The sequence below is a fragment of the Natator depressus genome, chromosome 6 (assembly GCF_965152275.1).
Source record: "Natator depressus isolate rNatDep1 chromosome 6, rNatDep2.hap1, whole genome shotgun sequence".
NCBI lineage: Eukaryota > Metazoa > Chordata > Testudines > Cheloniidae > Natator > Natator depressus.
In genome coordinates this window covers 72,516,388-72,539,696 of record NC_134239.1, presented here as the reverse complement: position 1 = coordinate 72,539,696, position 23,309 = coordinate 72,516,388, and the positions used below count along the sequence as shown (strand labels likewise).

Sequence of the window (23,309 nt, the reverse complement as noted above, 5' to 3'; positions counted from 1 at the left end):
ATGGGAGCTGTGGGGGCGATGCTTGGGGCAGCGGCAGCATGTGGCGCCCCCTGGCTGCCCCTATGTATAGGAGCTGGAGAGGGGACATGCTGGCTGCCTCCTGGGAGTTGCGCGGCACAGAAGCTCTCAGGGAGCCTGCCAGTCCAGCTGCACGATGCCGCCAACCAGACAGTCAACAGCCCAGTCAGCAATGCTGACTGGAGCCGCCAGGATCCCTTTTCAACCGGGTGTTTCTTTTCTCCTCAGAATCTGACTAAATTAGACTGTAGCATCTGTGTTGTCTTATTGCCAATCTTCTAGTTTTCAGACTTTCCTCTCTCTGGTACACAGTGCCTCCTAATATGCAGTCTTTTTTGTTTTTATTACCCTCTGTTGCCTTTTAGTTGAAAGAGAACAAATTCCACTCTAATCTGTGCTTGATCCTATTAACGTTGCATGTGCATAGAATGATTGAACAGGTTATATTTTTCAAAGGGGGATGGGAGCTCGACCCAGCCTCCCACACTGTGGGCATGGTTTGCTTTCCAGGCCCCAAACCTTCCATTGGTGTGTGTGTGATGGCTGACATCTTGGCAGACACTGGCGATTGACCACGGACTCTCCAGACTTAAAATAAAAGTCTCTGTATCTTGCGCTAAACAATTGGGGACTGTAGCAGACTTGCATCCTCTGTGGATCAGATACGCTAACCAATAGGTTCTACATGCAGTTCAGTTATTTTTAGTATCCAAATAATCTACACTTAAGAGCTAACAGCCTTGTACTGTTTTCTTGTTACCTGGGCCAGTAAAATCAGTGGTGGTCTTCCCATTGACTTCAGTGAGAGCTGGATAGGAGCTGATCCTTCAAGATTGTGGCCCTGGCCTTGATCCAGGAAAGATGCGCACATGTTTAATATTAAGCACATGGACAGTCCCACTGAGGTCTTAGAGACAGATTTCCTCCCTGTCATGTCCATCTTGAACTAGAGATCCCTGTTTTAATGCTCACTGAAGTGTCAGTGGAAAGACTCCCATCGATTTCAATGGACTTTGAGTCAAGCCCTCAGAGCAGACAGTGGCCGGAAGTACCTCTTTGTGTGAACAGTCATTCCTGAGCTCTAACTGCTTCAGTAAACTGCCCAATTTAGGCACACAAATGTAATTCACACACACAAATCAGAGCTCTTGTGCGTGCAAAAGTGGGTATGGAAAATTGTTGTGCACAAATTTAGAGGCCACTATTGAAAATCTGAGCCCTAAAATAACAGAGAAATGTCTTTTTGTACATTTTACTGGCACAGATCTATATAAAGTAAGGGTATGTCCTTACTACCAATGTTAAAGCGCTGCCATGGTAGTGCTTTAACATGGCTGTGTAGTCACGACACCAGCTCTCTCCCAGCGCTGTCTACACTGTCACTTTACAGCGCTGAAACTTGCATTGCTTGCGGGGGAGGGGGGTTCACACCTATGAATGAGAAAGTTTCAGTGCTGTAAAGTGGCAGTGTAGACAAGGCCTAATTTTACAGGGACTTTGGAACCTGAAATACCTAAATCAGCCCTAGGACTATGTTTACAGGATAGCCTGAGAAAAGTATCTGGATTGTGACGGTCACTGGGGAAATTTTCCAACTTTAACACACACATTTTTAAAATAGGTACTGCCAAATTTAAAAAAGAATTTTCAAGATGGCCACCCTAATATTTCTAGAGGGAATCTTTGCTCAATACTTGGATGTAATTCATGATGATTTGCCATATTTTCACTTTCCGTGAACATTCTGCAGAACAAAAACAATCTCTCACTTGTTATGAATGTCAGTGACAAACAAATCTAAAAGTGTCACAAATACCACTGAGGCAAATTCATGTTATTAATTTAAACCAATTTTTGTGAATATATTTTTATAATATTCAGTGCTACTGAGGATATACAAATTAACATGAATTTTAAAAAATGGTTACATACTTATTAGGTGAAACACTTTATCACTCTCCTAACTAAATTAGTATTTAGTTAGCCACAAATTAGCCACAATGAGAACTTCTAGATCAGCAGAACATGTTGCAGGTGTTCCCATTCATAACTCACACTGATGACATTTTCAGAGCTGCTACAGGTGTTTTCAAATGTGATTTATTCTGAACCTGATTATGTTCTTGTAATATAAATATTTACCTGGAGAGAATCCAAAGGGGATTTAGTGGTCGTGCTCTGTACTGTGCTGAAGGAGATACTGGTTCAATTCCTCTACCTAGCCTCTCTCCCCACAGTAGGCCAACAGGGTCCAGAATTGCTGCAAAGGAAGAATACTTTGCCTCTTGGGGGAAGGAGCAACTAAAGGCATTAAACAGTGATTGCAACAACCTAATAGCTAATCAACAACTAGCACTGGTGCATTCAGTCTTGTCCCACTCAGCAGAATGCTATGCTCATGAATACGCATACTTTATTCTGGGCCATACCAATTGGGGACAACATCCAGACATACTCTGTATAACCTGTATGCACTTACTATATCTATGGAATCTGACAATACATACACCTAAGGTGAAGGTGCCAGAGAGTCTTTCTGTTTGTCTTGGCGTAGGTTAGGTTAGAACTCAACTATGCAACAACCAGTATTGTGCTAAAGTAATGGGCCCTGGAGTAAGCAGTGTTTGCTGTATTCCAGGATTTAAACTTCACAGTTGGTAGCTTGGATAGGAGTTGGGGAAGAAAGGAAGGGAGAGGGTAAAAAGCAAGCAAAGGGATTCTCAGGGCTCCAAGGTGAGACAGAGAACTCCTTAGTGGCAATGGAGGAGAAAATATTTGCTGGAAGGACCAAAACTTCATATAAAGAACATAGGTTTTACGTAGATCTTATGTAGCAGTTTCCAGAGCAGACAAAAGATGTGTACAAAAGCCCCTTGAAATGTAATTGTATATACAAATCTTTAAGTGATGAGTGCAACCAATGCATCCTTTGCAAACCTACCATTACTGAATTAAAATGTATTCTCTTAGAGATATGTGGAGTGATCTCAAACCGAGTAAGGCCTTGTCTACACTGGCAAGTTTCTACTCAGTGAAACAGCTTTCTGTGCTGTAACTCCCGAGGTGTACACACTGCCAAGCCACTTAGTGCGCAGAAACTGCGCAGTTGTAGTGCTCTAAAAAAACCACCCTGACGAGAGGTGTAGAGTTTTCTGCGCTGGGGCTACAGCACTGCGGTGCCAGTGTAGACACTGTGGTGATTACAGTGCTGCGATTGGCCTCCGGGAGGTGTCCCACAATGCCTGTTCTCGCCTCTCTGGTCATCAGTTTGAACTCTACTGCCCTGCCCTCAGGTGACCAACCATCAGCCCCACCCCATACATTCCTTTGCAAATTTGAAAGTCCCCTTCCTGTTTGCTCGGTGATGCATACAATAGTCTCAGTGCATCTTCTAGGTGGCCGTGCCTGCTCCACGCACCAGGTGATCCCCTGCTTGGAGCAATGCCAAGCTGCTGGACTGCATCAGCATTTGGGGAGAGGAGGCTGTTCAGTCCCAGCTGCGCTCCAGTCCTAAGAATTATGATACCTAGGGAGAGATTTCACGATGCATGACAGAAAGGGGCCATGACCGGGACAAGTTGCAGTGCAGTGTCAAAGTGAAGAAGCTGCGGAACGTCTACCACAAGGTGAGGGAGACAAACTGCCGCGCCAGTGCTGCATCTACGAGCTGCTGGTTCTACAAAGAGCTGGACGCGATACTTGGTTGCGACCCTACCGCCACTGCGAAGGCCCCTGTGGATACTTCATTGGCTCTCCAGTTGAGAGTGGGCCGAACCAGGAGAAGGAAGTCTTGGATGAAGAGCGGGAGGGGGAACCAGAGGCAGAGGATGACTCGGAGGCCAGAGACGCATGCAGTCAGGAGCTCTTTTCTACCCCGGAGGAGGCTAGCCAGTCACAGCAGTCAGATCTTGGTGAAGCGCAAACAGGAGAGGAGGCCCCTAGTAAGTGGATCTGATTTTGGGAATTGCTGAAGCGAGTTGTTGGGAGCAGGAGGGTGCAGAAATCAGGCTTGTCTCCCACCACATGCCTATTCTGAGCGGCGAAACAGACTGATAGACTCCCTCACTTCACAGGAATCTCCGCCAGAGATCTCCAGGAAACTCTCATGGAGATACTGGGCAATTCGCTACCGCAGGTTCCTTGGCAGAGCTGCTTTATTTCTTGCCCCATTAACAATAACTTTCCAACGCCACTTTGCCATCATGGGCCGGAGGACGGGACGGACCATTGCTGCATACAGGCTAGCCGCATAGGGGCCAGGGCGGAAGCTGCAGGCTTGGAGAAGACCCTCCCTGGATTCCCTGTTCACCCTCAGCAGTGAGATATCTTCCATAATGATCACATCCTGTGGAAAGTGCAGGGACAGGAATGATTATCAGGCCCCACCTACAGTGCTGGCTCTCCCTAAGAGCCATGTGCCCAGTGTACAGCAGGGTCCAGGAAGAGTGATTTACTCTGCCCCTGCGGCTACTCACCATTCTGGAGGTCTTGTGGCTCATGTGTACTTGCCTGGGGTCAGCCAGTTAGTGACAGGTGTGAGAGTACTGGCTATGTTTTGAAGCACTGAATCAGTGTTGTCTGTGTTGCAAACAATACTGCTTCTGTAAAATGTTGCATTTAAACTTCACAGAGATGACCTTGGAAGCCCAGCCTCCCTCTTTGTTATCAGCAGCAGAATGGCTGCACAGAATTAGAAAGCAGCCACGAAGAACTAAGGAGGACTTTCTCTGTGAGGTTATGATGCACTCTGTCACTGAGAAACAGGAATTGAAGGAGTGGCAGGATAGCGAGAAGAGGGACCGAAAGGAGAATGTGGCACACCAGAAAGAAGCCACGGTGTGGCTCTTAAACGTTATGGAGCGCCAAGTGGGCATGCTCCAGGCGATACTAGCTCTTCAAACCGAGCAGCTCCACACCTGCCCTCCCCTGCAGCCGCTGTCAGAAAACTTTCCCATGCTCTCCCCATGAACCGCCAACACACTCTTGTCAACCTCCTGGCTCCACTCTCTACCCGCAGCATTCCACTCCTCCCTCTTCATAGTCCAGCACTGTGGACTCCCACTACCCACTGCACTCAACACCATCCCTCTGCAGTTTGGCCCTACTGAAGTACAGCACCTTCTGCACTGTCCTCCAAAGGAGAAGATTGGGTATGATCCCTGGACCTACACAAATCTGTAGCTGTCCTGGAACCCCTCCTCCTCTTGAGACCTTCCCTTCCCCTTTCTCTCATTCCCCTCCCTACTGATGAATTTTTTCGTTTGACTCTCCTCCAGTGGTTGTCTTTTAATAAAAGAATTGTGTTTGGTTTGAAAGCAATCTTTATTCTATTAAGTGAAAGCAAAAAGAGCACTGCAAAGCAACATACAATTATGTTAAGGCTCTTTCTTGCATCGTGTGCACCAATCACCTCCTAGCATTACAAGCACTGCAGTCCTGAGCATAGCAACCAATATTAGTGGCTTTCAGCTTCAAGTTGATGCCTCAAGGCATCCCTGATCCTTATGGCCCTGCGCTGTGCCCTCTAATAGTCCTGGTCTCTGGCTGTTCAAACGCAGCCTCCAGGTGCTGAGCCTCTGCTGTCCAGCCCTGAGTGAAGCTTTCACCCTTCCCTTTACAAATATTATGGAGCGTACAGCACGCAGCTATAAGCATAGGAATATTGTCATCTGCAAAGTCCAGCTTCCCATACAGGCATCGCCAGTGGGCTTTTAAAAGGCCAACTGCACACTCAACAGTCATTCTGCACTTGCTCAGCCTGTTCGTTGTTGAACCACTCCTTACTGCTGTCAAGTTGCCCCGTGCATGGCCACGGCATTAAGGGATAGGCGAGGTCTCCCGGGATCACAATGGACATTTCGACTTCCCCTACGGTGATCTTCTGGTCCGGGAAGAAAGTCCCTGCTTGCAGCTTCTTGAACAGGCCAGTGTTCCGAAAGATGCCTGCATCATGCACCTTTCTGGATCAGCCTGTGTTAATGTCTGTGAAGTTCCCATGGTTATCGACAAGTGCCTGGAGAACAATTGAGAAATACCCCTTGCGATTAATGTAGTCGGTGGATAGGTGGTCTGCTGCCAGAATTGGAACATCTATCACCCCTCTGCAGTTAGGGAAGCCCATTTGTGCACAGCCAACCACAATGTCATGCACGTTGCCCAGAGTCACGGTCTTTCGGAGCAGGATGCGATTAATGGCCCTGCACACTTCCATCAACACAACTCCAACGGTCGACTTTCCCACTCCGAACTGGTTTGCAACCAACTGGTAGCAGCCTGGAGTACCCAGTTTCCACAGTGCAATCGCTACGCACTTCTCCAGTGACAGGGCAGTGCTCACTCTCGTGTCCTTGCGCCGCAGGGCTGGGGCGAGCTCATCACACAGTCCCAGGAATGTGGCTTTCCTCATGAAAAAGTTCTGCAGCCGCTGCTCGTCATCCCAGATGTGCATCGTGATGTGATGCCACCACTCAGTGCTTGTTTGCCGAGCCCAAAAGCGGCGTTGCACTGTGGTCAGCACCTCCGTGAAAGCCACAAGCGATCTCGTGTCATAGCCACTGTGCGTGGCGAGATCAATGTTGCACTCCTCTTGACTTTGTAGTTTAAGGAACAACTCGACTGCCACTCATGATGTGTTCTCAGAGTGAGCAGCATACTAGTCAGCAGTTCGGGATCCATTCCTGCAGCCTGAAAGAGGCAGGGCGCACAGTGCACAGACCGTTGAAAGATGGTACCAAATGCAGATGGAAGCACAGGGTTTGCTGGGATGTAAAGCAATGCATCATGGGGCATTGGGATAGGACCCAGGATGCCCCACTCCCCCACTTTGCCACAAGTCTCTGTGGCAGAAGAGAAAGAGGTGCTCTGTGGGATAGCTGCTCAGAGTGCACCGCTCCGAATACCAATGCAAGTGCCACAAGTGTGAACACACTATTGCGCAGGCAGCTGTCAGTGTGAACACACAACACCGGTTTCCCTTCTGTGCTCTCTGAGTGGCGCTGTAACTCTGCCAGTGTAGTGGTGCCCTAAGGGAGACACAGAGTGGGGTTGACTTGGCATTAAACGTTGAATGTAGATGTTTGAAATATGGCCAGCAGGAATATTTCATAAGCAGATGTAACTGTCCAGCAGCCCATGTAATGTTTTATATGTACTAGGGAAAGGTGTAGGCCAATCGTATACATGAGCAAAAACTCTCAGATGAGTGTTAAAAAGCAACGAAGAAATTAGGGTTTAAGTAGAAGTTGAAGCTGGAGGTTGAATAATAAAACTAATATGTTATAGCTATTAGCAGACTGTTACCATTTTGCTGGCTAATAAAGTAGATAGATTATACTGTATCTGAATTTGATTGATATCTCTACTTCAGATGATTGACCTAGAATAGATGTTCTGAACAGAGGTTACTATAATCTGTGTCCCTGTTTCCTCTGCAAAAGATTTCAGTCTGTACTTCTGTAGCATCTTTAAGGATCTCAAAGCACTTCAAGAAACATGAATTCAACATGAAGTCTAGTATCTGGGTGGGGTAGGTGTTAATAGAATCATTTTACAGATCTGCACACTGAGCAACAGAGTAGAAGGGATTTGCCCAAGGTGGCACAATGAGACTATGGGAGAGCTAGAACGTACTCACCCTCTGTAGTAACTTTGGCAGTGAAGGGATGATTTACCTGGTAGTTGGGGGAAGCATCAGATATGCCTTTAGTGTAACTCCTGCCACCTATATCTGGCGTGTAAGGCGGCACTGATGTGGTTAAACCTATTGGAACATTTTTGGGACTAAACGTTATATTATTTTTATTGCATCCGATGAAGTGAGCTGTAGCTCACGAAATCTTATGCTCAAATAAATTGGTTAGTCTCTAAGGTGCCACAAATACTCCTTTTCTTTTTGCGAATACAGACTAACACGGCTGCTACTCTGAAACCTGTCATTATTTCTTTTGCAATTCAACCAGCCTGCGAGTTTATTTTAAGGGAAAAGATGTTGAACAAGTGCATGGAAGTGATTTAGAACCAAACTGGGGCAATATTATGTACAGGAACCATTTGCCGAGCTACTGGCATTTTACCAATAGCAAAATGCCATGTATGCTGTCCTAGTGATGGTCTCAAGCTTTTGCTTGAGTGTCATGTCCAGGCTGGATGGAGTAAACGGCTCTAAAGTGAAGCTGGTTACTTTCTTGTCACTTCTGAAGCAAATCTGTCTCCTTATCTAAATGCTTTGTGTTCCTGATGGGGGTCCTGCTGTGTCAGTACAAGGGCCCAAGCCTGAATAACTCTCAGTAGTCAGGTGCTCCAGCTCCTCTGTAAATAACCGTGGGGGGCCCCCAGCCAATGAGACTGCTGAATGTGGATGTCTTGTGGTCTCCAGACAGAACTCAGTTCTCTAACAGGGATGAGCAAACTCTGCTAGACTAAAACAATCCCCATCCTTACATCCTTCTGCATTTCAAGAAATGGAAGCAGGATTAAAGTGTAAACTCTTAGCCACAGTCCCTGCCTTGTTCTGTGTGTTTTTACTGCACCAAGCACAAATAGGGCTCTGTCCTACTTGGGACTCCAGGGCACTACTGTAATACAAATAGTAAAGAATTAGATGTGGATGGTCTTGCTTAGCTAGATGCAAGTGCTGAAATAGCTTAGGAGAGGCTGTTCTTACACTATTTCTAGCTGGAACTGAAAGCAAACGTGCAAAGAATAATATAATTAAGTAAAATAAATGAGAACACGGTGAGAGGCTCTTCTTGTGAGATTCCCTGCCAGCTGTACAGACTCAAGGTCTGCATGGTTCAGATAAGCCTTGGGTAAGCACCTCAACTTTAGTATGCTTATCTAAATTGCACCTGAGCTTCAAACCTGCTGCTGGATTGCTGCTCCCAGTCTCCAGCACATATCTGGGGCCTGCTGCAATGGAAAGCTCCTTGAGTCTGATCCATCAAAGATGAGAGCCTGGGGGCGGCAGCAGGTGGTGAGTACTGGTGCTGGTTTTTTTGCTGGGCTATGCAGGGAGAGAGATAGAAAGGAGACCCACAGCATCCGATTGAAATAAGGCAACGAGTTTCTCCCTTTTGGAGACATGGTGTGAGGTGGTTCAGATAATTTGCTGTATTTATAAATCAAATAACCAGGCTGAGCCAGTGAGGGTAACCATTACACCCTGCAGTCTTGTTCCCCAGTTATGGCTGCCATAGGGGAGGCAGTCCTGGGGTTGGGAGAAGCAGTCTGAAAGAGCAACTGGGAAGAGTGATCAGAGGCAAAGGGACAAATTGTAATTGGAGGGAAAATATAGATAACTTCAATCCAAGGGAAAGTCTATTTTCAAAAGTGCATGGGATGCTAGGAATCCAAGTCACACCTAAAAAACCTGGAAAATGTCCTAGTCTTCATCAGGGCACCACTTCAGATTTTGGTGTGGGGGAGGGGCAACCTTAACCATGATTCCAGGGGCTCCTTAGGCTCTTGAAAACTGTAGTTTTTTGGCAGATAACCTAACAATTAGCTGACGGACGCATTATATCTAATTCCTACATAAAAGAAAGAAAATTAAATAAATATTAGACCCATTCAGCTTTAATACTAACATGTTCTGACATCTTGTAGCAAGTCACTTAAGGGACACTGGTTAGGTTTAAAATTTTAATGTATATTCTTACTTTCCTAAGTATCAGAGGGGTAGCCATGTTAGTCTGTATCCACAGAAACAATGAGGAGTCTGGTGGCACCTTAAAGACTAACTTACTTTGCTACTAACTCTGTGGAGAGAGAGAGAGACCCCCATCAGGACTCCTGGGCTCTGGGAGAGGAGTGGGGTCTAGTGGGTTACAGCGGTGGGCAGATACATCTGGCTTCTTTATAAGAACATTAGAACGGCCATTCTGCCATGCTGCATAAGACCAATGGTCCATCCAGCTCAGTATCCTGTCTTCTGACTGTGGCCAATGCCAGGTGCTGCAGAGGGAATGAACAGAACAGGCAATCATCAAGTGATCTGTCCCCTGTCATCCACTCCCAACTTCTGGCAAACAGAAGCTAGGGACATGCAGAATATGGTGTTGGATTCCTGCCCATCCTGGCTAATAGCCATTGATGGACCTATCCTTCATGAACTTATCTAGCTCTTATTGGAACCCTGTTATAGTTTTGGTCTTCACAACATCCCCTGGCAAAGAGTTCCACAGTGAAAGAAATATGTTATTTTATTTTTTTTAAATCTGCTGCCTATAAATTTCATTGGGTGGCCCCTAGTTCTTGTGTTATATGACGGAGTAAATAACATTTCCTTATTCAATTTTTTCACGCCATTCATGATTTTATAGACCTCTATCATATTCCCCCTTTGTCATCTCTTTTCCAAGCTGAAAAGTCCCAGTCTTTTTAATCTCTCTCTATACGGTAGGTGTTCCAGACCCCTCATCATTTCTATTGCTCTTCTCTGTACCTTTTCCAAATCCAATATATCTTTTTTTGAGATGGGGTGACCAAATCTGCATGCAGTATTCAATGAGCGTACCATGGATTTATATAGAGGTAATATGATATTTTCCATCTTATTATCTATCCCCTTCCTAATGATTCCCACTATTCTGTTAGCTTTTTTGATTGTCAATGCACGTTGAGTGGATGTTTTCAGAGAACTATCCACAATGACTCCAAGATCTCTTTCTTGATGGGCAACAGCTAATTTAGACTCCATCATTTTGTATGCATAGTTGGGCTTGTATTTTGCCATGTGCATTACTTTGCATTTATCAACACTGAATTTCATCTGCCATTGTGTTGCCCAGTCACCCAATTTTGTGAGCTCTCTTTGTAACCATTTTCAGTCTGCTTTGGACTTAACTATCTTGAGTAATTTTGTATCATTGGCAAATTTTGCCACCTCACTGTTTACCCTTTTTTTCCAGATCATTTATGAATATGTTGAACAGCACCAGTCCCAGTACAGAGCCCTGTGGGATACCACTATTTACCTCTCTCCACTCTGACCATTTATTCCTACCCTTTGTTTCCTATCTTTTCACTGGAGTGCCTGGCAATGCTTTCAGGATCATCTAACGATCCTTAATTTAATGACAAGGCTTTTGTTATCTTAATCACCCTGCTTCTGTTTATAAACAAACTCCCTGCCGCAAAGACAGAAGCTGGGAGCAGTACAGAATTCATCACATAACACACTCAAGATGTGATGCAATTAAGAGCTCCCAGCTGAGGTAGGGCATGCACTGTGAGGAGACCTCGGGTACAAAATTCAGAGGGGGGCTAGAGCCGCCCCCTGCCCACCCTGAATGACGCTCCTGGTCTTCATTTAAGATCCAAGACTGCTGAGGTTCACGTCAGGCTTTGAGCTGCTCTGGCTCCAGGCCTGCCGACAGGGGAGGGCAAAGAGGGCAATTGACCAGGGGCCCGGGTGATTTAAAAGACTTCCTGCCTGCCCTCGCTCCACACCGCTCCTGGAAGCGGTCGGCATGTCCCTGTGGCCCCTAGGGAGGGAGTCTCCGTGCGCTGCGCCTGCCCTGAGTGCTGACTCCGCACTGGCCAATGGGAGCTGCGGGGGCAGTGCCCGCAGGCAGCAGCGCACGGAGACCCTCTGGGCCCTCCACCTAGGAGCTGCTGCCAGAGGGGTGTGCCAGTTGCTTGTGGGAACCGCCTGAGGTAAGCACCGACCCCCTGACCCACTCCTGCCCCAGCCCAGAGCCCACACCCCACACTCCCTCCTGCACCCCTGTCCCAGCCCAGAGCCCACACTCCCTCCTGCACCCAAACTCCCTCCCAGAGCCCACACCCCCTCCTGCACCCCAGCCCCAACCTAGAGCCCTCACCCAAACTCCCTCCCAGAGCCTGCACCCCAACCCTCTGCCTCAGTCTGGTGAAAGTGAGTGAGGGTGGGGGAGAGTGAGCAATGGAGGAGGAAGTGGGGATGGAGTGAGCAGGGGGTGGGGTCTCAAAGAAGGGGTGGGACAGGGGCGTGGTCTCGGGGCAAGGGTCTTTGGGTTTGCACGATTAGGCAGTTGGTAACCGTACTGGGCAGGCATGTGGAAGCCCTGGCCGTGCGGGAAGAGTGCGCCCAGCAGCGCATCTGGCAGCTTGTTGGACACCAGCCAGCAGAGGCGCAGCACCGCCCAAATGTCAGGCGGACCGCGTCTGCATGGGCGTGGCTTGTGCGTGTGTGGGGGCCCAGAGTTGCTGTCGGCAGGCTTGTCTGGCTCCATCCAAAGTCCTCATTCTGGCAAGTAAAGCCAGGCTCTTCCGTCTGTGGCAAAGCCTGTCTCCATGACTAAGATGTGCCTCTTGTTTTAGAGGGCTTTGTGCAATGCTCCCGAAACACTTAAAGCTGTGGGGGATCAGTCTTGTGTAGATTTAAAGGCAGTCCCAAACCTGGGTGACTCCCTGTACAGTATAAGTGAGATTTCTTTGTGCTACTCTCCCAAACTTACCCATATAGACTGACGCTCACGGCCTGGCACAGTGGAGATGCATAGAAGTAGCAGATGCTATTGACAGTATGCAAGAGCGTTACAGACACATCTCAGCAGCAGGCACATCCCTTGCCAACCTGGCAAACAAGGGATCATGCTCTGATCCTCCACATGGCAGCACTTTGCAGCTCAAATTGCAGTCTTCTGAAAAAAACCCAAGAGTACTTGTGGCACCTTAGAGACTAACCAATTTATTAGAGCATAAGCTTTCGTGGGCTACAGCCCACTTCATCGGATGCATTGAATGGAACATATAGTAAGAAGACAAATATATATGTACATACAGAGAAGGTGGAATTTGCCATACAAACTGTAAAAGGCTAAGTAATTAAGATGAGCTATTATCTTCTGAAGGGAGAGCTGCTGGGAGGCTAATGCTGGCCCTTCTCTCTTCTGAGCCCTGTTTGGTGTTTGCCATCACTAATAAAAATGTTCCCTTTCTTGGATACAACGGCTCATGGGACTCCCAACTTTACATGCCCCAATAGGAGCAGGCAGGCTAATCCGCAAATAGAAAGGGTCTTGGCTAACTTCACTTCCTAGACACCAGAGAGGCTGCTGTAGGGAACCAGTAGGAAATCTCCTCCGCAGGCCTCAGCAGACAAGGACCTGTAGATAATGTAGGGAAGCAATGACTGCACTTCCTGTCTCCAGCAGAAAACCTCCTTGTGAGTTCTTGGCAGACTGCCAGAAGCTGTGAAAAGCCGAGGAGAGAATATTGGTCCCAGTCATTGTAACACAACATCAAACTTTATTCCAGTACAGGCCACAGTCCCTACGTACACGTCCTCACTCTGTCTAAGGGCAGGTCTACGCTACCACGTTAGTTGATCTAACTTACATCGCTCAGGGGTGTGCAAAAGACACCCCCCTGAGCGATACGAGTTACAGCGACCTAAGCGCTGTCCATACCCGTGCTATATCAGCAGAGATGCTCTCCCGCCAGCATAGCTTCCGCCTCTCATGGAGGGGGAGTAATTATGCCGACGGGAGAGCGCTCTCCTGTCGGCATAGAGTGTCCTCACCAGACACGCTTCAGCGGCACAGCTGCATTGATGCAGCTGCGCCAATGTAGCGTTTCCAGTGTAGACCTGCCCTCGGTATTATCCTTATGATTCTCTGTACTACAGTCGTTCCTATAGATCCCAGCTGAGATCCTGGGCCCATTGTGCTGGGCACTGTACATACACATAGTAAAAGACACCCTGTCCTGAAGAGCTTGTAATCTAAATAGATAAGTGAAGTAGTGGGAGGGGAAACTGAGGCACTTGGAGGTGACTTACCCGAGGGGACACAGCCAGTCAGTGGCAGGGTCAGAATTAGGACCCAGGTCTCCTGAGTCCCACTTCTCTGCCCCATCCACTGGGCCATGATATCTGTCCGTGGTGCCCATGTCAGTTTAATTAATCAGGGTTACTTACATCATGGATTTTTTTTTAAATTTAATACCATGTTAGCAAAACACACACACACACACACAAAAGGGAGTAAATTACACAGTGTGGGCTGAGGGTATTTTTATCTTTGCTCTTTGGACCTAATCACCTTGGTGTTTAGACTGGCATTGTTTGCAACAGACTGTTGCAATAAGGCAAGAGTCCCCTTTATTTGCTCTAGGGAAAGAGCTGTTGATGGCTTTGGCAGACATGAACTCTGACCTCCTCCTGTTCCTCATTCATGTTCCACCTCTTCCCCTCCCCCTCTGCTGGCTGATGTTCCAGCAGACAGAAGTCACTGATGCAGAAATGTACATTTCCAGGAGTCAATAAGCCCCAAGCCACAGCACAATCAAAGCAACAGGATTGTAGGGTGATACTAAACAGTAAACCACACAGCACTGACTCGTGGCAAGCTACAGAGGAAAAGTATTGGTACCAGGTCATGTGCTGCACATCTGCAATGCAAATTAATTATCATCTATCCAGACATATATCAAATGATCAAAGCTCCACCTGCCAGGAATGACTAGGAATTTGTGGCAGGTCCTGAAATTCACAACACAGCAGGAGACGTCGGGATTCATTAGGAACTGCAGCAGCTCTAGGCCCCAAGGCAGTGGAAATGAGAGAAGTGCGGTAACAGCAAGTTGGAGCATTAATAGGTCAGCCAGTGAGGAGGGCTGCAAGGTGGCGACCTTGCAGAGGTTCTTGTCTGAGACCCAGCAAACCTCATTGCTCTAGTGCGACTCTGAGCACCTTCTCTCTTCTGTCCCTTCCAGAGCCCAAAGGGAGATGGTGACGAGGAGGAGGAAGGAGGATCTCATGAGGTCCCAGTGTCAACATTCATCATGCTCTTTACAATGAGAGCCTGAAACTTTCCAGCGCTGAACATTTCTGTGTCTCATCTACCACCACACCCTGAAATCAAATTCACAGCTAGGTGAACAAGGCACTGTACAAACATGTCAGAGCTGCCTCCGCCCCCTTCTCTCCCGCTCTCTCTTGCCTTCTCCTTTCTCTCTCAAGTTTCTCGGAGAGTCAACGGATTCCAGCGTGAGAATATTTCCACCTCATCACTGGTTCCGGAGCAGTGAGAAATCTGGGGTAAGCTTCAGATCGCAGGTCTGGAGACGGTCACTGGGTTTGCTTTCTGTATTTAAAACAACAACATTCTAATGGCTGCTGTTTCATGTGATTTGTTTCCTCTGTTTACAGAGGACTAGGTTTGTCAGTTTAAACTAACCTCTCAGTGGCTGTGCTTCTATGGGTTAACCCCTTCTCTTCGGAGCTGCATTTTCAATCTTAGCAGTGCCAAGAATGCATGTGCTGAGCTCTTGTGTGTTGGCAATACCACTTTAGAGCAATGTGAGAGGAAAGCAGTGGGGTTTGTGGAGCTTTTCCCTTCAGGTCTGGTTCTGGAAGGGAACGAAAACTGGGAGCTGGGCTCCTTTGGGAAGGAATTTACTCCATCTTTGCTCCTATAGCCCAGCAACACCGTCCACCAATCGGGTTTGCTGGATGGCAGTGGTAGTTTCCCTGTAGCCCTTTTTCTTCTCAGAATTGTCCTCTACTGGCATTCTCACAGTGGGACAGTCAGTGAGATCTCCTTTCTTTAGACAAGCAAGAATGTGTGTCTCTTCCGGGGACGTGGCATTTGGGACCTGTTAGTGTAAGCTGTCAACAACGTGGAGCATGGAAAGAAAATGCCTTGCTGGACTTGGCAGTTGGTGAGGAAGGTTAAAGTCACCCCTGATGATGCTTGGGAAAGCAGACAGCCCATGTCAGGAACATGCCTACTGGCTCTCTGTATGCAAGATGTAACAATATCTCCAGGGAGCCCCTTATATCTGCAGGGACCCTCACCATATCTATCAGAGATACTTATTGATTCACCAGCTAAAACCCTTCATGCCCATATCCCTGCATTTCTTCCTTGCTATGTCAGCTAAGACCCTTTCAGCACAGCTGCTGACATATTGTGTTGTATATCTGAAGTATCAGGAAACTGGCTAACTTCATACTGTTTGAAAACCATTTGTCAAATTTACATTGGCAATGTACACACAATCTCTTTTAACCAAGTGATCTCTCTCACACACACACACACAAGCGCGCGCGCACACACATGGAGAAGGTAGGTCTGTGTGGCAATTGTCCAGTAATATTTACTGATCCATTTCTCCTCTTGTTTGCCAGGATATTAAATGACTTAATCTACTGGAGGACCGAACAGTGAAGTAGTCTGAGAAGAAGAAGAGAAGCACATAGCTGGTAAGTGAGTACTCAAAGGTGGGGCTTGGGAATATGTACAAAATGAGGCGTTTGCTGAAAAGATAAAAGGCCAATCCCCCTTTCTGAAGCCCATCCTAAGACAATGCCCAGTGCAGCTGAATCCCTAAATTGCTGCTTGTGAAAGGGGTGCTGCTGTACTGGCACTGTATAAATTCTCTCTCCCTTAAGCAGTCAAGTCATTAATCATGTGGTAAGACTGTGTATTGATGCTCACATTGTGCAGCATATTGATATGTATGAACAATGGCTTATAAATAAGCTAATAGTAAATAGAGCTGGTCAACTAGTATAAAGACCTGTTTGTGATATTAGCAACTGGGCTTCAAAGCAGCCTGTAAGTGCCCCTCTGTGGTGTGCTGCCTGTGAACATTCATGTGAAAAACACTTTGTGTGTAAGAACGTTCATGAGAGAGAATCTGGGGCCCAGTAGGTGAGATTCAGTTAACTGAGAAACAAAATTTGTTTTGTGACTAAACAAAATTCCTTCCAGAGGAAAGTGTATGTACTTGGTAAAAGTTCAGCATCCTACCATGGAACAGAAACAACAGCATGCGAGCTGGGTGACCAGTCCCAAAAGTCAAATAACGAATTCTCAGTATCCGTTCTTAAATGGAGATTTGCTGTGAACAGTTTGTGAACAACCCACAGGTCAAACATGTTTGTCAAAACTATTTGATGTGTTTGTAAAAATCACAATCGGTTCAAAGACAATTCATGAGCAGCGAGAAAGGGCTAAATATGTCGAGTAAACTGTTTGAAACAATTAGACAGATTAGCTCTAATTGTAAGTAAAAATGCATTTAACTACATACATCCCATTCCCCTGGATCATACAATATTTTATTTTCAGACCTAGACTCCATGATTTTTGTTCCTGATAATCAAGGTTTATCCATCTTTGTAGAAGGATGGTATCTAAGGCCCCATGTCACCATAACGCTCCCTTGGTCTGGCTCAGACATAATGCCCTGGGAATCCAGTTAACACTCCTCTTCAGTCAGTGACAGAATCTCTGGTGGTTAACATAAGATGCTACCCTCGTCAGCCCCAGAGGTTAGGGGAGAGCACATTTATCATCACAGCAATTTCAGACCCTGCCAGATCAGGATCTAAACCATGGGACCAATTCTCCACTCTATCACATCACTTTTGCTCCTGTGCATTTCTGTTAATATGAATGGGTTATACCAATGCTGTCAACATTTGTTAACCTTTATGCTGAAATGTTCCTAATTAATACTGAGTTGTTAAACATAAAGGTCCAAGAAAACCCAGCTTGGTTTTCAGATTCAAGCTTCTAGGCTGGTTTCAGAAAAACTGTTTAGTAGGATCACTAGGCAACACTTTGAATGATACAACCAAACTTTATTAAAAAGTAGGGTGACCATATTTCCCTCTGCTGAATATGGGACACCTGGTAAAATTACTCGTATTCAAGTGAGTTCAACGGCCATCAATCAGAACTATGCAGTACAAATGTTAAAATTAACATGAAGTTGACTGAGCCCCCATTAAAAAGAAATACGGCATAGTTAGATTCTTTTTATTTACCTTCTTATCTTTAAGGCTTTCGGGTTCACATAGGGAGGGGTGACACACACACCTCCTCCCCCTCCATGGGGAGAAGTGACACACACACACACACACACACACTCCCATACACCTCTCTCACACGGGGGGGGTCACCAACCCAAACTTCTCTGCCCAGCGCTCTCTGCCCTCCATGCCTGGCTGGGCCCCTGGGATGGACCTGCCTCTCCTGGTACATGGCATTGCACCTTCCCAAGGCAACGTGGTGGGGGGGAGAATGAAGGCCCCCAAATTCTACCAGCGTTTACACCAGAATGTGGCCAGCAGCAGCCTTTTGGCACTGTTCAGGAGGGAAGGGATGGGAGCTGCTTCCAGCCGCAGGGGAGGAGGAGAGGAGGAAGGGATGACCTGGCCTGTGTCTTTGCAGAGCTCATCTCTTCTTCTCCGCCGTCCCCCTCCGGCTGGAAACAGCTTGTTCCTTCCTGCCCATACAGTGTCGAAAGGCAGCTAACACCTCCAGGCTGCTGCTGGCCACCGACATAACCCAGCTGCCTCCCGTTGCCACCACTTCCCCACTGGCTACAGGAAGGAAGGAAGGGGTTAAGCCCTAAGGCTGCATTGTGCACCAGGGCTCAGGGAACCTGACTGCAGGAACTTCAGAAAATGGGCCAGAGAGGTGGCTCAGTAGGGAAGGGTGCCTAGGGGATGGAGCAGCCCCGCGCTCCCTCGGGCAGGACCCAGGGCAGGGGAAGGGGGGTGAAGAGGGTGCTAAGCTCCTGCCCCAGGGCTGCTGTGGAGTCAGCAGGTTCGGGGTGTGAACAGGCTGTAAATCACTTCCCCCCGCCCCACTCCAGAGCTTAGCTGAAGGGCGGAGAGGCTTCCCCGTACCAGCGCTGTGCGGGGCTTTGGCACATGCAAGGCTCGGCTCCCCCTGGCCAACATCCCAGGCCGGAGGGTCTTGGGCTTTCCCAGGGTGCCGGCCCAGCCAGAGTGGGGGAAGGAAGGAGCCTGCCAGCCAGGCTGCTGGTGAGCTGAGCGCTCTGACCAGAGGCTGGTTCTCTGCACAGCTCTGGGAGCGGGACACGCTCCGCCAGGGGGTTATGAAGGAACAGCGGGGCTGGGGTGTAGGGGCAAAGGACAAAAGCAGGGAGAGGACAGCAAGAGGGGGAGCACGTAAAGGGCTGATGGGTGGGCAACAGAGGCAACACGTAATGGCTGCTGCCTGGCACCTGCCCATTCTCACCAGCCACCAGAGCTCGCAGTGTGCAGCCAGTGCTGGCCAGAAACAGGATGCAGGGCAGGGCCCAGCTAGCTGAGAGCTGGCTTGGGGTGTGGGCTGAGCTGATGGACCAGCATGAGGAGCGGCCGACCCTGTGTGCTGCATCTTCACCCTGCCACCAGCCTTGCACACCCATCCCCATCGTCGGCCACTGGACACCCCCTCCACTCACTGCTGGCATAATGGTATCCTTTGGATGCCAACTGCAGCTCTCCCTTGCAATTTAGCAAAACGACTCCTTTTATACTCTATTATAGTACTCATTAACATTAAACTGTCCTTTACCATAATTCTATTTCTTCCACCTTCTTATTGGCTCTTTACACTGCACATTATTTAAATTGACATCTGCACCAATGTCCTTCGCATACTAGCAATATAGATAACATTTTAATAAACCATTCACAATTTTCATAAACACTTATTAAAAACGTTGCTTAAACCAGTTATAATCCAAACATAATGGTAACAAAGCCCTGGGTCACGTCCTTGCTAGCTCTTACTTTCCCATAACACACTGTCTCCAACTTATCTTTGCCTTTTCTCACACTAGCAACTTCAATTTCCCCTACTCCTCTACACCTAGGGTTTGGACCCACGTTAGCCTAACTTCTCCTTCGCTTCTTAATCCAAACTATCCTTTTGGTTACAGTGTAAACCAGGTGTAATGGAGGGGAGAATCAGGCCATATCCGTTTAACGTAGCTCTTGTATGGTATCTAAAGGGCAAACTCAGGTTCCTGGGTGGCAGCATGTTTGTTGCTGCTACATTGCTGAATTAACCCTTGAGCAGTATTGATATTACTTTTGTTTTTAGATTGATTTGCCTTGGTCTTACATAAGAGTCAAACATTAACATAGTTGGATAAAATAAAAATCCAGGCTTCTGTTCCCTTCAAAACCCTTTATAAGAAATGTGTCTTCGCCCTACATATGATGATGTTGGTGCCCTTACAGATCAGAGGCTCCTCCCATTCCCATCCCTTCTATAGTCTAAGAACTGGGTGACAAAATAACCGATACCTGAGAGGAGGTGTGGTCTGAATTGTGGCTGCAGGGTCATTTTAGTGTAGTGGGTACAGCAGGGGGCTGGGGATCAGTCAGGGTCTAGGTTCTAAGCTCAGTTTATATGACTCACTGTATGATTTGGGTAGCGTTGACAATTTTCTAGTCACACAAAAAAAATCCTAGACCCACCCCTTCCCTGAGGCCCCCGTCCCCCACTCACTACATTCCCTCTCCCTCGGTGGCTCCCTCTCCTCCACCCTCACTCATTTTCGCTGGGCTGGGACAGGGGTTGGGGTGCAGGAGCGGGGTGAGGACTCCAGCTGGGGGTGTGGGTTCTGGGGTGGGGCCAGAAATGAGGGGCTTGGGGTGCAGCAGGAGGCTCCAGGCTGGGGGGTGGAGCAGGGGGATTTGGAGTGCGGGAGGGGGCTGCAGGTTGAGGCAGGGGGTTGGGGCGTGGGCTTACCTCGGGCGGCTCCCAGTCAGTGGTACAGTGCGGGGGCTAAGGCAGACTGCCTGCCTGTCCTGGCACCACACTGTGCGTGCCCCGGAAGCAGCCAGCAGGTCCGGATCCTAGGCGGAGGGGAGGGGGCACGGGCAGGAGGCTCCACGCACTGCTCTCATCCGCAGGCATCACCACCACCCCAGCTCCCACTGGCCAATGAGAGTGCGGAGCCAGTGCTCAGGGGCGGAGGGGGGCCTGTGGACCCCCTGCACCTAGGAGACAGACCTGCTGACTGCTTCTGGGGCGCAGTGCGGTTTCAGCCAGGACAGGTAGGGACTAACCTGCCTTAGCGCCGCAGCACCGCTGACTGGACTTTTAACTGTCTGGTTGGTGGTGCTGACCGGAGCCGCCAGGGTCCCTTTTCTACTGGGCATGCCAGTCAAAAACCAGACACCTGGTCACCCTAGGTTTGGGGTAAGTCACTTTACAACTCTGTGCCTCAGTTCTCCATCTGTAAAACGGGGATAATACAATTGACCAGTGTCGCAGGCTGGTGGCAGGTTTAGTGTTTTCATAAAGCACTTTGAACTGCATGACTGCAAAGCAATGTGTTATTACCTACGTTATGAAAAGTGGGGAATCAACTTGTCTTTATTATTGTTTGGAAGTAGTTAAAATTGTCTCCAAAACCTTGCTAGCCTAGCTGCTGGTGTCATCATGATCAGGTGGCATGCTCCTGCCATCTCAGCACATTTCCACCACATTGCTAAGGCACGCATCCTGAGGCCTGAGTCTTCATTGTGTGGGCAGTTACATCTGGGCACAGTGAGTGTAAAATGCTACCATTTTGATTTGGTAGCATTTTTCACCCCCTTTGTACAGATGTAGATGACTTCGCAAGGTGCAGGACAAATGGAGAATCAGGGCTTGGGATCTTCCTGCCCTTATATAGTGAGTCCCAAGGAAGGGCAGGCTTAGCAAATGTCTCCACAGTGTCTTGAATTAATGAGCAGTCTGTTATGATGGCCAGTGGAGAGCATGTGAAAAAACATGATTTTTTAAAAATGAAAACAATCCATCTTCATTTTTGGATGCACCTCAGGGAATCTACAGGTGGGCTGTGTGGTGCCTGGAGTGTCCACTGTGAATGGAATGGGACTGTGAATGTAGGGAAGTGTCCATCTGTGATTCAAGGCAAGTGAGAGAGGTGGCTGAAAGGTGCCCCCCTCAGCAGAGCGAACTGAAGGTGAGTCCTGTGGATCGACCTCTGAGGCTGGGAAAAGCAGTGCTGCAGCTGGTGTTACATTGGTATTTGCTAACCCTAATCCTCCAGTCGATCTAATAAGAGGAACAGAAAGGCTACATCTACACAGGGATAAAAAACCTGTGGCCGGCCTGGGTCAGCTGACTGGGCTCACGGTGCTCGGGCTCAGGGGCTAAAAAGTCGCTGTGTAAATGCAAGGGTTGAGAGTCCCAGAACTCAGCTCCAGCCTGAGCCTGAACGTCTACATCTACATCGTGATGTTTAGCCCTGCAGCGTGAGCCTGAGCTCAAAGGTCTCCACAGTGATTTGTAGCCCTGCAGCCCAAGCTCTTCCAGCCCGAGTCAGCTGACCTGCGCCAATGCAGGTCTTCTATCCCTGTGTAGGTGTACCCAGTGAGGCTACTCTTCTAGATCTTGCAGCTAAAGTACTGGGCTGTGACTCAGGAGATCAAAGTTCAGTCCCTGGCTGTGCTACAGGCTTCCTGTGTGAACTTGAATAAGTCGTTTAATCTCTGTCTCATCTGTACATGAAGATGATAGTAGTTCCCCTCCTCCCAACTTTTGTCAGTGAAATACAGCCTTATTATTTCATAAAGAAAGAAGCTGGCTAACATTTGAATTGTGATAGTATTAGATTTGCACAGTACAAAAGCTCCTTCCTTTTGAAGAGCTTTTATGTCGTCAGATGTCAATTTGGCCCAGTATGTCTAAAAACCACAGAGGAGCATGACAATAAATACTGTTCACAATTAGCTCAGGAAAGACATATTTATTATGTGGCCTATTTTGCTCTTAATGGATGAGACAAGAAAAGAAAAAAACCAACCATTTAGTTTCATGGTCCTTCCCATCCTTTTGGTAAAAGCCATGTATCAAATGTTGGGAGTTTGCATTTCCTTTCTCATCTGTCACAAAATAAACCCAGCAACATAACAGATAAGTCTCTCCTAATCTTATTTCTAACAGAATATTAATCTGTACGCCTGGGTATGTTATGCCTATGAATATTAATCTGTTACGCCTGGGTATGCTAGGATTTAGAGCATTACATCAGTCTGCAGTGCTGTTAGGTTGCATGGTGCACCCACCTTGCCAGACATACAGCTTTATTATCAGAAAAAAATGTAGGACTTGAAACACTGAAAGTTATAGTGCAGCAGCAAACGTAATCTCTTCCTTTAGGGAAGCAAAGCACCCAAACCAACATTTCCAAAGCCCAGGGCCTCAGATCAAGGTGCAGAGAGGGATCACGGCAGGACACCGCACTCTCAGATCCCATTTCAAATATAGAATCATAGAGATGTAGGGTGGGAAGTGACCTCGAGAGGCTGTCTGGCCTCCTGCCATTAGCCCCCACCTTTTTCCCCTCCACCCACTCTTTACTGGTTGTTAGCCCTGGCTGTATAAAGTTTCATTTAGATTTGAAAACTCTTAGGGAAGGAAACTGACAGTTTTGTTTGTCTGCAAAGTGCTATGAACGTCTATGACATGGAGTAAATAATGATCATGTCAGGTCAGTAAACATTAGGATTCTATAGGGCTTGGAATGCAATAAAATAC

The 23,309-nt window shown here is 47.7% G+C and overlaps 1 protein-coding gene across 3 annotated transcripts in view; it reads left to right on the top strand.

Moving 5' to 3' along the window:
- PAK6 (p21 (RAC1) activated kinase 6) overlaps nt 1-23,309 on the top strand; it is a 52,956-nt gene that overhangs the window by 4,965 nt on the left and 24,682 nt on the right. Inside the window, exons 2-3 of one of the 3 annotated variants that reach the window (XM_074955708.1) lie at nt 14,716-15,040; nt 16,133-16,207. The gene's annotated coding sequence lies outside the window, so the exon portion shown is untranslated. Of the gene's footprint in view, nt 1-14,715; nt 15,041-16,132; nt 16,208-21,588; nt 21,733-23,309 lie in introns of those variants that run through there. The other 2 variants (XM_074955710.1, XM_074955709.1) reach the window with 2 other exon arrangements.